Source organism: Melanotaenia boesemani, chromosome 23 (assembly GCF_017639745.1).
Source record: "Melanotaenia boesemani isolate fMelBoe1 chromosome 23, fMelBoe1.pri, whole genome shotgun sequence".
NCBI classification, from domain to species: Eukaryota; Metazoa; Chordata; class Actinopteri; order Atheriniformes; family Melanotaeniidae; genus Melanotaenia; species Melanotaenia boesemani.
In genome coordinates, this window is record NC_055704.1 from 20,140,652 (window position 1) to 20,158,824 (window position 18,173).

The 18,173-nt window shown below is 37.4% G+C and overlaps 1 long non-coding RNA gene across 1 annotated transcript in view; it reads left to right on the forward strand.

The window, feature by feature from the left end:
• Nucleotides 1–10,436: 10,436 nt before the first annotated feature.
• Nucleotides 10,437–18,173, forward strand: part of LOC121634960 — a 49,433-nt gene continuing 41,696 nt past the window's right edge. The window contains exon 1 of the long non-coding RNA XR_006009330.1: nucleotides 10,437–10,500. This is a non-coding gene — a long non-coding RNA (uncharacterized LOC121634960). The remainder of the gene's footprint in view (nucleotides 10,501–18,173) is intronic.

Here is an 18,173-nt window from a genome sequence, read left to right on the forward strand (position 1 = left end):
CTAATTATCTATGGTAACTAAGTGAGACTTGATTTTCACACATTATACAGGATTGGCAAACATACTGCTAGGGTAATGTCTGGGTATAAAAGAAAATTGCCTCTGAATGGCACACAACAGCTAAACCAGTAAAATAAAAGAATATTAGGTCATAACTTTTTCCTGTTTTTAAACAAAATTTCTTTCAACATTACCAGCTTTCTTGTGTTTTGACTGAAATGACAGCTGCTGCTAACAGACTTTAGTAGCAATAGCCTAATTAGCTAATTAAGCTATATTAAGCTTGTTTGCAGTTTTCTCCAGCTGTTTTTTTTTTTTAACCATTTAGTCATTTATATTATATTCTCTGTCCATCATGGGAATATTTATTGTATTTCTTGCTTGCTAGCTAGCTAGCTAATTAGCTAACTTAGTTACGAAACTCTAAACCACAGACACAAAACCGAAACATGAGGAAGTACAGCTTATGAAGGTTGTTTTCTCTAAAGTACTGACTGGACAACTGCTGCTATGGCTAGGAGAAGGGATTTAGCTACTGGTCAATTACAAAACCCAGTGGACACAATGTAAACCAGGGGCTTATGGGGGGCCCACAGTTCTAGGACCCTGGGGCAATTGACCACATTCCCTGAGAAGTAATGGATGGTCAGAAGAAATGAGCCAGATAAAAATCAGTGCAGGCTATTCTCCACTCAAGACTGGGAATATAATATGGAAATTGAAGTTCACTCAAGAGAAACATAAAGCCAATGGTGGGTCCTGATTGAGCTGGAGAAGTTCAAGTGATTTTTGTGGCATTAAAAAGATAAAAGGACAGATAACACTAGCTCAGTCTGTGAAAGATAAAAAATATAAATAAATAAAAATAAACTATTTTTTAAATATGTTTCTGAATTGCAGGAACCAGTCACTCCGGATGTCAAACAGCTGTTGGAAACATTCCCAACTCTTCGGCAATGCAGCTTTGTTTTAGAAGACAGACAAGGCACCACTGAGACTGACTGGAATAAAGGTTTCTCAGAGAAGACCCAATTTCAGATTTATTTCAAGTTTGTAGTAACTCTCTTGATACTTTTACAGAGTTGGGGAACTTTTTCTATCGCACCAGGTGTTCTCAGAGGAAAAAGTCATTTGTCCCTCAGTCTCCCCCGTGTATTACAACTTTAATACTTTAAATGGAGCTGAGCAGTTGGGTCATAGGGGCTCTGATTACATCTGTGACCCTCTCACACCAGATGATACATGAAGATTTCAAGCCATAAATGTTGTTGACTTCATATAATTTTCTTCAACTCCAAGTGGCTCCTGGTTTTTACTAAACCCTATCCTTAGATTGATCAGTTTTCTATTGCTGCACATCGCCTCTCAGTTACACTGGATATTTTATTAGGAAATAAAGCACAAAAGTAAACTAAACATTGTTTCCCATGTGAAAGCTTCACTGCATTTAGAGTATCAAGAGGTAATTGAAATTTTATTTTAATACTCATGACTTAATCTGGATTACAGTGCTTTGTCATCCAACAACTAAACTTACCACAAAAAAGTATTTCCTTACCTTGTGTTTGCTTTTGTGTAGCAATGCTTATTGGTATCAAATCTTACACCATTGGAAAGCTTGTTAATTGCCACATTTGTAAGGAAAATACATTTATGGGATGAGCAGCAGAGTTGAACATCTATGCTGATTTCTGCACCAATAGGATAACAGCTTTTGGTGGACCTAGTGTGATGGTGTGGGATGGTGTCGCCTTCACTGGAAGAATACAGCTTGTCATCATTTAAGGCAATCTCAATCTACAAAGATACCGAGATGAGATTCCATCCCATTTCCCAACAATCTTTTTGTTAAATTTATAAATGAATACATTTAAAATATATCTTGTTCTGTCAAACTTTAAAGATCCAAACCAATAAAATGGTACAAAACAAGTATCCATAGCAGAATAAGCTGTTTGGCTTATTCACCACCCACAAACTCACTTCTGCTGCTCATCCAACAAATGCATTTTCCTTACAAAGATTGTACCATTTAAAAGTGAAATAACCAGGCTTTCCAAGAGTATAAGAAGCATTGTTACAACAAAGAAATACAAATTTCCTTAGATTTTGTGCTAAGTTTATAATAAGCTGGTAATAGTAAATCAGGTCTTAAAGCAGAACAAAAAACCTTTTTTTTATCATGATTGATCTCAAAATAAGCAATATATCATATAATTATTATTCTTAAACCATTTTAAAAGGAAAATATTACATTTTATTTCAATATTGTCCTGTATAATTAATTATTTTTATTTCAGGTAACTGCTCACATTTTACATATTACACACTATTTAAACAGTACTGAGTAAGTTTAATATTTACATTTAAAAGATGTGTTTACAAAAGAGAAAATACATCTTTTATCAGTCCATGGAAGCACCAGGTATGCTGCCTGATTCATACAACAATGGCAGTCCCAGCTTTTGTCTTTATCCTGAGCTCTGCTGCCTTCATCAAAGAGCTGCACAGAACTTGCAATTACATCAAAGTAGTTTGATTTTATCAGAAGTAAATCTGTACGATGCCAGAGTGTGACAAGACTTTTGTGAGAAACTGTCTGGATGGAGATCAGAGATCTTATGTATGAGTCCTCTAAAGGCACGATACTATCAGGCTGACTACACACCTTCGAAACCTAATTTGTCTACCTCGGTGTGTAAATTATGAAGCAAATATTGCATCATAGACGGATTAAACAATTGTGTTTAGAATGAATTATAGTTTGTGCCAGAAGATTGATTAGACTTTGTTGTGTGTGCCTAGTGTATGTGTCCTCTACTGTGTGTGTGTGTGTGCGTGCATGTGCGTGTGTGTGCGTGTGTGTGTGTGTGTGTGTAAGCCATGGCTGATGCTGTCATTAAATAGCCCCTTGGCCCCTCTCCTGAATTTGTTTATTCTGCACTGGGCATGGGAGTAGGTGGCAAACAGATGGGCATCCATGAATTATGGAAATTATGGGCTTTGATTAACCACCACACACTCTGCTGGATAAAAGTAACTCCAGGGTTGCCAAGTTATGTGGTGCAGTGGGCTGTGCTGTCAGTCAGTCGCCACAGTGATGGACCTGATGCTTGATCGATGCTGTTTAAAAAACCTGGAACAAAAACCCACTGTGTTTCCCTGTTGCATCTACAACTAAGTTCAGTCAAGGGAAAAAAGTGGATCTCCAAATACTGATTGTTCCCCTTATTCTGTTTTTACTTTAATTTTCTGAATGTTGAAATAAACTTTCTGATTTGAAGCTGAACATGAAGATTAATCTTATATCTATATAGTTATTAGAAAATGCCACATTGTAGTTTATTTTATTTCTTGTAGAAGCCATCCTAGTCCTTGGTTGTAGAGTGCCTAAGTGTAGTTGTTCTGCCAAGTTTATGTTTGGAGTTTGGCTTTGTTTTAATTCAAGTTTTAGTTCATCATCTGCTTGTCTCCTGCCTCACTTCTGAATATGGGTCCTCAAATATCATGGATCTTAACCGCTGGGCTTGAACATCATACCTACACCACATAAAACTACGTTACATGTAAATTACAGTTTTTCTAAATCCACTGCTGACTGGGCCAGATACATTAGCTAATGGAGATTATTAACAATTTTATTCATTTCTGAAAACACATTGCTTTTTGGAGTTTTGTTTCCATTTAGGACGACGAGTCAAGTGTCTTAAAATGAGTTACATGCTGCCAGATAATTAATTCTACATGCTATTCATTTGATTCTTCAGTATTTTTCATTAAATGAATTCAGTTTAAATCAAATCTCTTATAAAAAAAAGAGTTTTTTTTAAACAGTCTTCAATGCAATACCACTACTTTAGCATCTGATAGCTCTAAAACCTCTCATTCACTTTCTCAGCCATGCACACACCATCAGTTGTCCATACACGCACACACTCACTGTCCCCATCTCTCCATTTTCATAAATGAAGAGAGACAGCCTTATCCCGGAACCAACACGGAAAAGCAATTAAAAAGGAATTAAGAGTGTGCAGGGAGAAATTGGATATGATACCCGACGCCTATTGTAAATGTCAACGTTATTACTGTGTTGTTGTTTCCCATTCCTTTGGCCGCCTTGACCGTTTTCAGGAGTGACAGTCCATAGTCTGGTGGGCTTAATGAAGCCGTCTCAGCAGCCAAGGTCTTGGTATGTAAGGTGAGGAGTGCTACTTATCCTCTTCTGCATGCAGCTCTCATTAAGATCAGTTGTGCAGGATGAATGCACCACCCCCTTTTCTCCTCTGTCGCTATGTGAACTGCTACATTTCTACACATTATCTGATTGTATTTTCACCTCAGATGATACCACAGGGTAGTATAACTGGGTTCTTTGATAAAAAAAAAACAAAAAAAACAAAGCAAAACAAACTGCATTAAAAAAATGGTTTAAGAGATAACTTAGATTATTTCTAAAGTGCTTAAAGAGATTGAAAAAATCTTGTGTTCAATGTCAAAGATCAAGCTAGTTTTAAAGGCATAAACTGTCATAACAAAGGACACTTCAGCATTGCCATCATCAAACCCCAAGAGTGCTTTATTTTCTTGATTAGAACTAATTATTGGCTCATTTAGGGAATATTTTATTTAGATATAAATTAACCTAAATAAATCACTGCAGCCAGCAGCTAGAAAAAAATCTAAGTGAGTGAAAAGAGCATTTAACAGAGTAAAGACGGTGGCAAAAGGTTTCACTTTCCAGCCAGTTCTTGTTGACTGTTTTCTACATCACTGAAAACATAAGAAGTGAATCTGATCACACAGTGAAAGGCAGTATACCGAGATATGGGATATCCAAGGTAAACATGGCTGTCTGTTCAAGTCTAATATGTGAATGTCTTGTAATATCATAGTTTAATGTCCCTTAGGGACCTTTGTTTTTCACCTTGTAGCTTTGGCTTGAGTGATTTCCTTTCTATGGGTTTTGCCTTCAATTCTTCTGTTAAAAATATCCTAGAAGGGGTTTTGTTGCTGCTTTTTCAGCTTTTTTCTTTAAAATCTTGCAGACATTCACTTAAAGCAGCCACAGTCTGCTGCTGCTGGCCATTGAGTGGCTCCACTGGAGCGATTTGGGCTTTAAGTGGCTTCCTCAAGGGCACAGTGCTATTTGTTGAGGGAGCAGAGAATGCAGCTCATTCCACACCCAGATATCCCCAAAATTATCTGTCCACCAATATTACAAGAAGCGTTCAAGTATGAGTAGTAATTTCTTACCATTTCTGTTATTAAGATATGTCCAATCTGACCAAGAAAGTGTGTGTCTGTGTGTTTCTTGGCTTCCTTTGTTCTCACTCTCCTGTCTTACGGTCTGCTTGTGTGTCCCACTTCATCCCACGGTATAATGGAAGTGGATGACAGCCACATCTGAAGTCGAGAGATGAAAGACATCATTTACAAGTTAGCGTCTGCTCTCGCTCTGTGTGCCTTCTTCACAAACTCTCTCACTCTTATACACACACACACACACACACACACACACTTTAACAGTTCAAACAGCAGGACACCACAGCATCACAAAAATAAATTAATAAATACATTTTGGATGACATGTTGTTACTGAATCCACTTTAAACCAGTTTTCAACTTTTATTTTCAAGTCATTTTAATTTGGCTGGCCACTATGACATGTAGATATCATAATATCTTGCAAACACACATGCACTTAGTGTGTGTCACCAGTTAATAGCTTGAGATGATGCATGGTGAGTTACATTTTTAGGTTCCACCGCTTATGTTTCTATACTTACAGTATTTTACAGCACGTTTTCAATGGCATTTAACTTTTTAGCTCAATAATAAATGGAAACAATATACTAAAAAGTTAAATCTGCCAACACTCGAATGTTTTTCCCTTTGGGAAATATAGAGTTCTGTTAGTTCTGCTAGTACATGACTTCTTAACTTTATTCAACAATTAACTGCAAGCATGACTGCCCTTTTAGTTGTAGCACAACAGAGTTTTGAAACTGAGCTGAAAATCTGACCTGTTGGTGTATTTTTAAAAGGAAATTCTGCTGATTTTAGATTTCAGAGCCTGTTTACAGGTCTTAAGAAATACAACAAATCTTTTAGTTGCTCCAGTGGGATCTTCACTGGTTGAGTTTGAAAAACAAATTTGTTTATTGTATGATCTACTTGCCACCCAAGGAGCCTATAGCTCAGGGCTACATCAGCCTCCATAAGCTGAATCCCAAAACACATTATTATTGATCAAAGTGTAGTGAGGGCAGTCTGAAGCACCACAGTTTGAATTAGGCTCTGTTATTTCCCTTTAGACCCTTTTTTTCTAACTTTCTAATAGTGGCCTTAATGTAAAAAGGATATTTGTTGGAAGTCATCAGATTTAAGTTTGGAAACAACTCAGGAAAAAGCAAGCAAAAGAATAAAAAACATCTATATGCATGAAAACTTGTATTTTCATTTGCGTTTACATAAGATGTTATTTTAAGGAAATCCTTTTTTCCTGGAATTTACTGACATCTAATGAGGAAAGTAGGAAATTAAGGAACTTGTGAAGCAAAATAAATGTAAAATAAATATAAAGCAAGTGAGATCTACAAAACTGATTAATATGATTTTATATTTGAAGAGAGGAAATATAATCAAACACATGCAACAAGCTTGTCATTCACTTTTTTACTGCTTTTTTATTTCAGCAGCATGTCTTGTTTTTCAGTTATGAGAGATGTAACCTGCCAAGTCTCACTGTGTTTCTGTAATATCTGCTGCTCCCTTCCTCTGCATCCTCCTGTACCCTCTGGCGTGCACCAACCCCATTAGGGGTTAGAGTACAACCTGCACTGGCGTCAACCTTCTGCACCTTGTCTTGATGCCCTTGAGCAGTAATTGGTCGAATCCCCCCCCAGAATCTGACTTGAGGGCATAGAAATCCACAGCTCCCCAATCAGCCGGCTGTCAATCATTCTGCCAACTAAACTAAAGCCGGGGATAACTAACAGGCTGAGATTGTAATTTTGAGTTAGTGAGACATAAATCTTTTAGACAAGTTTGTGCTTGGCAAGGTAGCACTCTTACAGGCAGGGCTATCACCAAATTGGATGACAGGGCCGCTGCCAACATGGTTGGAGGGGAAGCCCAACTGATCTAATTTGTCACACAGAATGAGAGGACATGCAATTTTTCTGAGGGGTTGCAAATATCTAAGAGTGACAAAAACAAGACCATGTTAATTAAAAAACAAGCCAAGTTTGTGGGATTTAGATCTAAATCTACGTCTTATTACTGTGTTTGACATAAAAGAGCAGTTTATTTTCTCTTTGTGCTATAAGTGATCAATGAGAACAATGACAGTATTGGAGCTTTTTGGCAAGAAAAAGTACCCTGTAAGGCTGATGTTGGTAACCCTCAGCATCCTCTCTGCAGAAGTGTAATTTTAATCATAGCTCTAAATCTGTGCTAGGTCCATGAGCGACTGACCCTGCCTCCTGACCTTCCTGCTGGCAGAGCAGGCAGTAACACAGCAGCTCGTGGGATCGATATGGAATTAGATGATTCACAAGTCATATAGCCGCTGCTCGTTGATCACACAGGAAGGAAGGCAGCTGACAGTAATCCTATTCAATGGTGATTATTGCCACAAAATTATGATCTCCAACAACATAATCCCCCCAATTCCCCTCGAGGACACTCGCTGCTTCTTCTAAAATAAACAAATGCATCTTTGGCGCATACTGAGGATTTGCTATGTATTTAAGTCTTAACTACAAGCAACATCACAACCCTGGATGCTGGAAGCTGTACAAAATTATCAATAAAAAAGAGATGCATGTGTTTCAATAATTTTATATGATTCAATCAGGGACATAGCCAGCATCCAGCAGCAATGTAACCAGCTCTACAAGTAAAATATTAAGTTATGCAAAAAGCTGTATGTCTTTTTCTTGTTCTTGTTCTGGGCACAAGTTGTTAATTACTCAAACCACAACAGGATGAAGCTGCATCATTTAACTCTGAATAGTGGCAGTACCTCTTTTATATCTTATAAATTCATTAGTGGTTGTTAACAGTTGTAATCCTCCATAACTGTACATTCGTTTGGTTAAATTGCACCCTGTAGCAGACCAGACATCGTGCATCATTCATTCTGATCTTTGGATCAGGAACCTCTTGCATATGCGAGCATAGATGTTCTCATTTTATCTGGTGAAAGCTTCAGTTTGAACACAAACTGTAATATTTTACTAAATTAACCAAGTGCTTTTGTTGCTTAACCTAACCAAACAATTCCTGATAGAGGGATGTTTAAAAGTAAAAGTAAAAAGGCTGCAAATGATTAAAATCTGTGTAAAAGTTCTTCCCCTTGTGGTGTGTATGTGGGCTGTCTGGCTGTAATAATAAGTGATAACTCTGAGCCTAAGAGGAGGCACAGAGGAGGACTGATTAGCCATATCTGTGGAAACTTCTAAAACCTGATAATGGGCTGATAATGTGTCTAAACACTATTGAAAGTACTTTTTATTAATTGAATATTAATATGGATGAAAGACAGCTCTCCTAAAAGGGGGCTAAATAGTTGTGTGCAGGTCATAAACCTCAGTCCTTCCACACTGACCATTACCCTAAATGTGGATATATGTTAAAGTGTTAAAATAATGTATGTCAACACAATCCTGGGAATAAGTTTGACTAGGCCAGGGGATGGTCAAAGGGTTTGCACCTTTATTTAGTAGGAGGAAGGACCTAAATATCAAGGACCACCCAACAGATAGCAAATGATGTCAGCAGACATCAGTAGTTACACTTTTGAAAAAAGATGGAAACTATGACTTAATGCACATCCTTATTAACAGACATTGAGGTTTTTTACTGAGGTGAATAATGTTGTAACTGAAGGAAAAGTTAGTGGATCACCAAAGTCGGTAAGATTAATGACCCCATAACATGAATCTGTAAAATATTTATTGGATATCCATCAAAAAGAGTGATGGGTTCATCACTAGATAGGCCCACACTGTAAACCCGAGCTGATAGTGTAGCTACTTATTAAAGCAGAATGGTTTATAATGCCTACAAATGTTGTGCGTAATGTTATTCCAGTATTCGAACATGTTTACACCATCTCTCCTGGCATCATGCAGCAAGCCCATGCTGTGCAACACTCGCATTAAAATTCAGATTGATCAACTCTCTCCCATAATTCATTTCAGCTCTGGTGGGAGCATTGTCGCAAAGCACAAGTGGCTATTTCGTTGTTTGATGAGCATGATAATTATTTTAGCCATATGCCAAGGTTTTCCACAGCACCTGATCTGAGCCCAACACCAGGCAGAGATGGACTTGAGCCGAAGATGCTGTTTGCTGCAGACAAACCATCTTTAATGACACTCATTTTTTTCTTTATTTGCTAGTTTATCTCTCTATTATTTTTTTGTTTTGTTTGTTTTTTTTTGTTTGTTTTTTTTTTTGGCTTTTTTTTATTATTATTATTTTCATCTTGGCCATTCCTTCAACCTCCCCCCACCCCACTCACAATTCCCTGGCTCACCCCCAACCCCCACCCTTACCCCGTTCACTTGATTATGTGGAAGCAGAGTCGGGGAAAGTGTCACTATGGAAACAGGGCAGAGGCAGTGGAGGGCTGTCTATGGAAGCGAAGGGGAAAGAGAGAGGAGAAAAAAGGACGGAGAGCTGGTCAGTGCTGAGGAATCCAAAAGGGGTCGTCTGATACTAATTTTATGTTTTAAAAAAAAGGTAGGGCACATTACTGTTCTTACTAAACGCCTCTTTTGTTTCAATTCACTCTTCTTCTTCTTTTCTTCACACTCAGAACCCAAAGATAAACTGAAATAATGGATACATCAAGCAAAAATACCCAAGTTTTTCCAGCTGTTACCTCTCAGAAATACCTGTTCCTTGTCTTTCTAAAATTAAATTAAATATCTTTTGGTTTTGGTTTGCTAACTGCATTAAAAACAGGTAACTGAATACCTCCCATTAGATGAAGTGGAATTTTATGGAGAAATGAGTCATTTATGTAGAAAAAATATTTAGATAATGAAAAAAAAGATAAGTGACCATATTATAGTATGTTATCATATAATAGAGTTTGGACTATCTGAACCAAAAGTTAAAAAAAAAAAAAATACAAAGCAAAGCTGTAACAGATGAGTTTTGTTTTAATTTGACCACCACATAAAGAGCTGAAATTAGTGATAAACGCCCTGATTTTCTTTGTCACCCTTGAGTTTCAGGGCTAGGGTGGTGCAGGAGAGAGGAAAGACAGGAGGGAGCAGGTTGGGAAAGGGGAGGAGTAGAGGAGGAGGGGAGAAGAGGGGGAGGGAGGTATGATAGTGAGAGGGGCTGAGACAGCAGAGCGAGCCAGGGAGGAGGCAGCGAAGGAGCACCTCTCCTCCTGAGTCTCCATCCCTGAGAAGACAGAAGACAGAGAGAAGCCGAAGGTCCCACCTCGACGGTCCCGAAGTTAAGACAGTCCGTTGCGAGGTACGTTACTTCTCCCCTCTCTCCTTTTGTGCCTCTCCTCTTTTAATCTTTATCATGTAGAGCAGCAGCAGTCAGGCACTGGGGGTGTTTAATAGAGTGTGTTTGCAAAGGTCCTGCCAAGTACAAGTCTTTTTAAGCAGCAGGTTGCTCTGTGTGTGTGTGAGGTATGTATGTGTGCGTCTGGTTGGAGCAAAATGGGGTCTGCTTTATCAAAATGTCAGAGGCAATTCGGCTGAGACGCTGTTTCTTTGACATTTGAAGACTGATAACATTTCCTACAATCATAGTCCGTCTCAGCACACTGTGACCTGATGTTATGGAGGACAGTGACAAGAGTTGGTCTGTTCACAAACTTGACACCAAGCGTGTTTTTATTCTTTCCTCTTTCATCAAAAATGTCAAAGGGAACCTTTTTTCTTGCCTGCATGTGCACCAACAAAGCTTGTTTAATTCCCATCTTTTGCCACAGTTAATTTAAAGCACTAGTTTTACATCATTTCTTGATGCAAAACGGCTGAACTACAATGTGACAATAATTCAGAATGAGACTTTTTCTAATGAACTCTTTTTGCAGCTAACAGGCTGGTTCTCTGACCCAACCTTCCCCGAGTATCTGTCAGCCACTCTCTTCATTAGTGCCATTAAGGGTGGTTTAATGTTATCACACGCATTGGCGGTATTGATCGGCTCACCTATTCCCATGGGGGGTATAGCTCAGACAAGCTCCAAGTCTTTATTTTTAACTGTGCTTTATATGAAGCAGATCCCATTTCAGGGGAGACTTATTGAATGCAAAAACACAGGGCTTGTCTTTGTGCAGATGTCACATGATGCCATGCTAATTGGACTCTTTCTTTTCTAGATGCATTGTAAAAAATAAATAAATAATATAAAACAAAGAAGAAGAAGTTTAAGCAGAAGTGTCCCGTAATTAAAAAGTGGTGGTAATTTTAGAAAATCATTGTGAGGCTTGTGCAGCAGACAGTCTGAACTGCTTGAATGTCTTTGACTGTTGTTGTCTCAAAGGTTTAAATTGGATGATGTCATTTTATGTTGGCTGCTTCAACTCTTTTTTTAAAGCAAATTTTGCAGACTGACAGAGGATTACCCATTCACACACATTTCTGTTTACTATTTATATAGTCTTCTGAGCAAAATGTTACTGGTTTTAGCATCTAATTCTGTAATTATCATAATTCTCATAGCCTCACAGTAGCTCTTTACAGAGCTTTTTGCAGCTTTGTTCCAGCTTGTTGTATAATGTAGTGGCTTAGCCATTCTATCCTGTTAAAGAAAAGTCACTCATTATTAAATTTCAGAGGGAAACATTATGTTCCCTGTGTAATCTCTGCTAAAATGGTCTTTAGTTATTTATGTTTCCTGCCAAATTGAGAGACGCAGTGTTTGTTCATAATACCTGTTGATAAAACCGTCAAGCTTGAGATTATCCCACCACATAAATTCTATTTTCATGGGTGATTACTTTCTTCATTAATGATTTCATAAGCTAGTCTAAAAATGTAAGGAAATACTAAAAAGAAACATCCCTTAAGGTGTTAAACCTTACCAAACTAAACAGTTTACATCTTAAAGATGGGCAGTTTATGAGGGAAAGTGAATCAGTTGTCAGAACTAAAGCTCATTAATTTTCTGTATGTCTACTAATGGATTTATCTACAAACTGTGTAAGCTGTGTTACATTACATGCTATAAAGAGGTTATGAGAGTGATATATCAAGCTGAGCCAAGTGCAGTTTTACAGTAGATGCATGTATTCATGTGCCTGTGGGCTGCATCTGTGTATGTGTGGACATGCGTATGGATGGCAAAGAAAGTATATGGAGATCAATGCAAGCAGCTGTTCTCTCTACACTTCAAACGCTGCTCTGTTGTTGGCGCAGCAACGCACCGACAGGCCTCGCGCAACGGGATCAAAGGCTAATGAGACAGCCATCGCACAAACGCACCCGGCAGACCCATGAATATTGATACGGCTCAGGAGAGAGATGGAGGCGAGAGGGTGTCTTCGCTCACTCGCTCAACAGCAGATTAAAAAGGGGGAGGGGGTTGCCAGTGTATGTCGGAAAGACTTTGGGGTTTAAAAAGAGGCAGAATATATAGTTAAGAGCTGAACAGATTCATGACAGATCCCATTTAGTCTGGTAAAAGGTGTTTAAAATGTCAGTTTGACTTTATCTGTATTGTATATTAGAGCTGCTGTCAGTAGCGCCTCTATTAAGCTACTTACATCTATATTACATGTCCAAACCAGTCCAATCTTCCCCCTAGTTCAATGACTGACTACAAAAGAAATGTCAAAGACAGAAAACAAGCTTACAAATGTAAGTGATCCAACATCTTCTTTTCTATCTTTGCCCTACAATAATAAAAAATAACCTTCAGTGTGTCTAAGATGTGCTGTTTCTTGAGCAGTTGCAATGAATACAACAGCCTATATTTTGCTACTATACATGCCACAGAGTTGTTCTGTCTCAGAAGCTGTCCCCTACAAAATACTGCATTATCTCTCACTGCAGGGTTGTTGTTTAGTCTAGCAGTGCAGTTAACCTCTCGAGTGTTCTCACTTTGTTTCTCAGTGAGCTAAAACAACATGACATGTTAAAATTAGCTCCATCTCTTGTGTTATATGTCTTAACAATCACAGGCATCCTCTCCCTCAGGCTAAAAACAACAACCAAAAGAAATGAAGAATATCTAGAACCAGCTAAAGGTGGCATTTGGGATTTTACCATCCACAGAACTGATGGTAAAGAAAAAAAAAGATTTTTTTTTCTGGGTGGTATGTCATTGCAGCCTTTTCTTAGTGTCAGCAGGCAGGGAAAGAAACACTGGAAGGAGGACAAGCAGCAAAGCAGGCAAGCAGACAGGGTGAGGGAGACTGATGTTGCAGGAGAGACGTCTGAGGCTTGTGGGCGACATTGCTTCCATGTCGACTCGAGGTTGTAAATCAAGCCTCCCCTCCGGGGCCTATCTTCCATTCTCAGACCTTCACAACAGCTTGTTCTCCAGCCTGTGACGAGAAGGGCTGTTGTCACAGCAGCCATCGATCGTGTGGGATGAGTTTGTCGGACCAGGGGATTTCACCCATCTGAGCATGGTCACTGAAGTGTCCCGTCTTGTCTTTGTGTCCGTCTGTGGGCTATACCTTATGTTGAACGCCAAACCACTGCAACTGTCAGCCGAGCCTTATAGGTTCAGTATATATATATATAAAAAGACTTTGGTCTGTTTAGATCAAAAAGTCTCAACATTTTAGACTAAATCCTTTGAAGTGAGCAATAGACCAGCAACACAGTCTATGCTTTCCTTTCATTTAGTGTAAGCTGGGCCTGGTGGCAGACCCGATGGACACACATAAGCTGCTGCACAATATATTGAACAGTTCAAAGGAACAGTTGGATATTTTAGGGAAATTGAAGATCGTCGTAGATGGAAGTTACCTTCACTAACCATTTAAACGTGCATAGTCTAGTTTCACAGAAATACCACGACTTATTAACATTATGTGGTGGAGACAGGTAATATATATGACAGGACCGCAGAAAGTCTTTCTGCACTGCAGGTGGTGGTGACATTACCACAGCTTCCATGAAAATGTGTGAAATTTAATCAAGAGCTATTGTAATTTTTTTTTACAATGTCTGGCTGCGCCAACCATGTTTTTTTTTCTAAATACTAATCAAATTCTCTTCTTGCACAAACCTGATGATGATTATGTCTTTCGCAAGACAGGTCTTATTAACTGCTGGGCTGAAGAATGAGTTACATTTTTGCCTCTTAAAACTTCTTTTATGACAGTTTTATGAAATGTTGGGTAATTCTGTTGTCTCATGCTGGAATCAGACAAAAGCGCTGAAGCTTTCCGTCTCCAGATGAGGAATTTTGTTAATACTTACACTACCGTATAGGTAGTAATATAAAATTGTTATAACTTATTAAATACTAAAGAAACCAAAGTAAGAAAACTCTTACTTTTGCTTTTACAGAACTTCTGTAATGGATAATCATTGGGGGGAAGTTATGGAAACTTGTACTATATGTGTGGGGATGTGCCATTTCAAACCAGTTCATGGAATTTCTCAAACATTATTAAATGCATTATGTCAATTTTAAGCAAATAAACACACTGCGTTGATCAACAGCGGTCTTTTGAGTTGATAAATTATTCAATACAAACAATTTTTTAAAAGTTATGGTGTTTTTATTCACAAATTCACTGAAAACACTGAAGTTTCTTATAAATGATCAATCTTGCCCCCCTGTTTAAAAACCGTTAACTGGTCAAACTCATTTGAGGTTTAATGTTTATGCAGGTTAAACTAATGACATTTAAAAAATGATTTATAATAAGAAGATATGCTGACACAACAGACTATTAGCATAATTTGATCAAAGGCCTTCCACTGTCCTACATCACATGCATTTATCAAAGGCGTTATGTTTCCTTTGGAGTCCGTAGTGGTTAAAATGGAAGTTTTGACCATTTATTTTTATTATCTGCAACCATCCATTTATTGAAATTAGTTTTTAGCCCCTTTAAATGGTTTGTATATACTTTATGACTATGTTGCTGGAGATAAAGCCAACAAAATTAAGTCATAAAGTATATATGACTTCAAGCTCATTGCATACTGCTGCTTTAAACTCACCCCTCCTAAGCTTAATCAAGAAATGTTGTTATTAAAATCACATCATATTCTACAGAATTGTGAAGTTCTGCCATTCTTACAATTTGCTGCACAATTTGCTAATAGCATCAATACAACAAAACCTTGTGGTTATCTCAGAGGCACATATCAGCAAATCAGTAAATTTAACACTGAGAATAAGAAACAGTTGTTTAAGTAGCTTTCATTAACTCGCAGAGTCAAACTGCCAGCTGTATGATAAGCCTAGCTAACTACCTGCTACTAGGCTGCATTTAAATATATAAACCTCAGTATTGGCTGCCTTGTACTGAGAATATATTAAAATTGAACCTAAATTAACAACTTATTAACATGTAAAATTGCTGATAGCTAGATAAATAAATAATAACATAAGTAACAGCTATAAATTAGCAGTGCAATTTAACCAAACTCACTGCTTGTCTGTTAAAGCATGCCAAATAATTTTTTAAAATAATTCACCTAGAGAGTTATTTTGAGTTAGATCTCTTAAAGGATCGAGTGTTTACTGTGCTGCTGTGTTAAATCATCCCAATGATGCTCACATACCAGAGAATTAGTTTACACAGTCAGCTCAAGCAGAAGTAAACCCAAATGAAAAAGTGAAACTGTGAATTATTTTCACTGTTTGCAGATTATTTAATATTTTTGTAAAGCAAACTTTTTTTTAAAAAAAAAAAGAAAAAAGCTTATGATTAAAAGAAAAAAATATATAAAACACATAATCCTCAGAGTGCAATCCTCTTCTGGTGTTGCTACCATCATGTGAAAGTTACATCTATGTGCCATCATGCACTCTTGTTCTTCCTGTCAGGTTTATACATGCATAGACTGAAAATGTGTTTTAATGAGCACAGTGGTGAAGAAATACTTTTAAACCAAATCAAATGCAAATTTAATTTCTGCATAGCACTTCTTAAAAAAAATATTAGTTTAACTCTGCAGAGTAATGGATTTCCAATGGATTTCTCACTAAACTTAGGCTACTTTAAAACCACGACGTTTAATTATTCAACTCTCTAAAAGCCAATTAGCTGACAGTTGCATGGAAATCAGAAACAGTATTTGATCTTCTGATGTCATTTTGAATTCAAGAAGGAATAAATAAAACAAATTGGATAGTTCCAAAATTAAAGAGCCCCATCCTCTGACACCTCTGTCAGGTTAATATTTAACAAGCCGAGATTCACAATTATGCTGTTTTATTGTGTGTGTGTTTGACACAACAAGTACACCACCTGTCTTAGAAGAAGAAACAGTGAGTTTTGAATCTTTATCTGACATGAAGAAGGAGACAGTTTAGAAAGAAGCTGTCCAACAAAACTATAATTTACACAACAACGTAAATTATTTAAAAATACACCAAAAATATATATATATTTTTAATGGTTCAGCTATATATTTTAAAACTATTTAAACATTCTTCTTTTTCTTTATTCTTAATCTCTGGTCATGGGTGGGGCGTGTAAATAAAGATGTATTGAAATTGATAGCTATGGTATTGCGCCACCATGTTGTCACCAGTGCCTCCACATTCTTTGTCCTCAGGCACTTTCAAAGCATTTCTTCATCTTGTTTCTTCACCCCGAAACCCACAAGAGCACACCCACTCAACCTCCCAGCCTGCTGAGAGCACTTGAAAGCAATTTTCTTTTAATCAAGTTCACTATAAAGGCCCCTCTGATGCCAGCCTCAGCAACACTTCCATTTGTTTTTTTCAGCTCCATCTCTCTGCATTATATTGATTTCTTTATGAGCGACTTGAAATACTGTTTACTGACAGAGTGAGAATTTGCTGTGTTTATTGCTCTTTCACAATGGATGCATATTTCAGTGAAGGCCTCAATTTATAAATAAATACATATAGGGATCCAAGCAAAAATTCTTTACACCATTAAATACTCTTAAGTTGTCAATGCAAAGTCAGTGAAAGCTTCCAAAAAGATGACTGAAATTTTCTTAATTTGCATGACAATCTGCCAGAATCTAAAATATATTTCATTAACTATCATATGACAAAGAAAAACAGCAAGTTTTAACACTGGTGCTTGAAAAATGGCTGAATTGGTTCAATTGTTATCAAAATGATGGTTAATTTAGCTTGACTTGCCTGGCCAACCAATTCATCTTTGCAGAAGTATTCATTTTACTGTTTTAAGTGATGGAAGTGGAGCTAGCTCAACCGTGGAATAAATCCCAGATCAATATTAAAATAAAGTAGGAATGGAATAGTCATTTAAATAAAACCACCTGAGAGGTGAACAGAGGTAATGACTCTTTGGTGAAGTGTTAACTGTTCTGACACTTAAAAAGTAGCCAAATGTGACATTTAATCAGGACTTATAATTGAAATAAATACAGTGGAATAAAAAAATAAAATAATATTTCCTGCTAACCACAAGTGCTACTTATTTCCCTGGTTAAACTTTCATACTTTCTGTAAATATGAATTCACCTAATGCACACTCAGCACTGCCATCTTCTCCCCATGTCCTTGGAGGAAACAAGCTTCTACTTTATCATATTAGCAAGGAATTTATTTTATAACCACTTAATAGTCACTGACCTTGAGTGTGAAGTGCATAATATGAGCGCTGCCCTGCTGCATTGTTAATTCAGGCAAGTGTTTGTACAAGAGCATCTTGTTTGAAATATTAAGAATGCAGATGTGCGTCTCCCTGCCTCAGCGGGACAAAACAACAACGACAATATGCCAACATCTCATTATCAGAAATTCTTCATACAGCTTCTTCAGGACAGTGATTGAAGAGATATTTGTGTTTAATCAGAACAGGCCAGGACATTCAACCCTAATTTAAACCCTCATCAGTCAAATTACAAATATCATTGCATTGACATTGAAGAATAAACTACTATTTTTTGTTCTAATGACTGAGAGAAATTTAAATCTGATGACTTCAACAGTTCAGTTGGACTTGACCACCCAATACAGCTTTTTTTTTTTTTTTTTTTAGGTAAATTTTC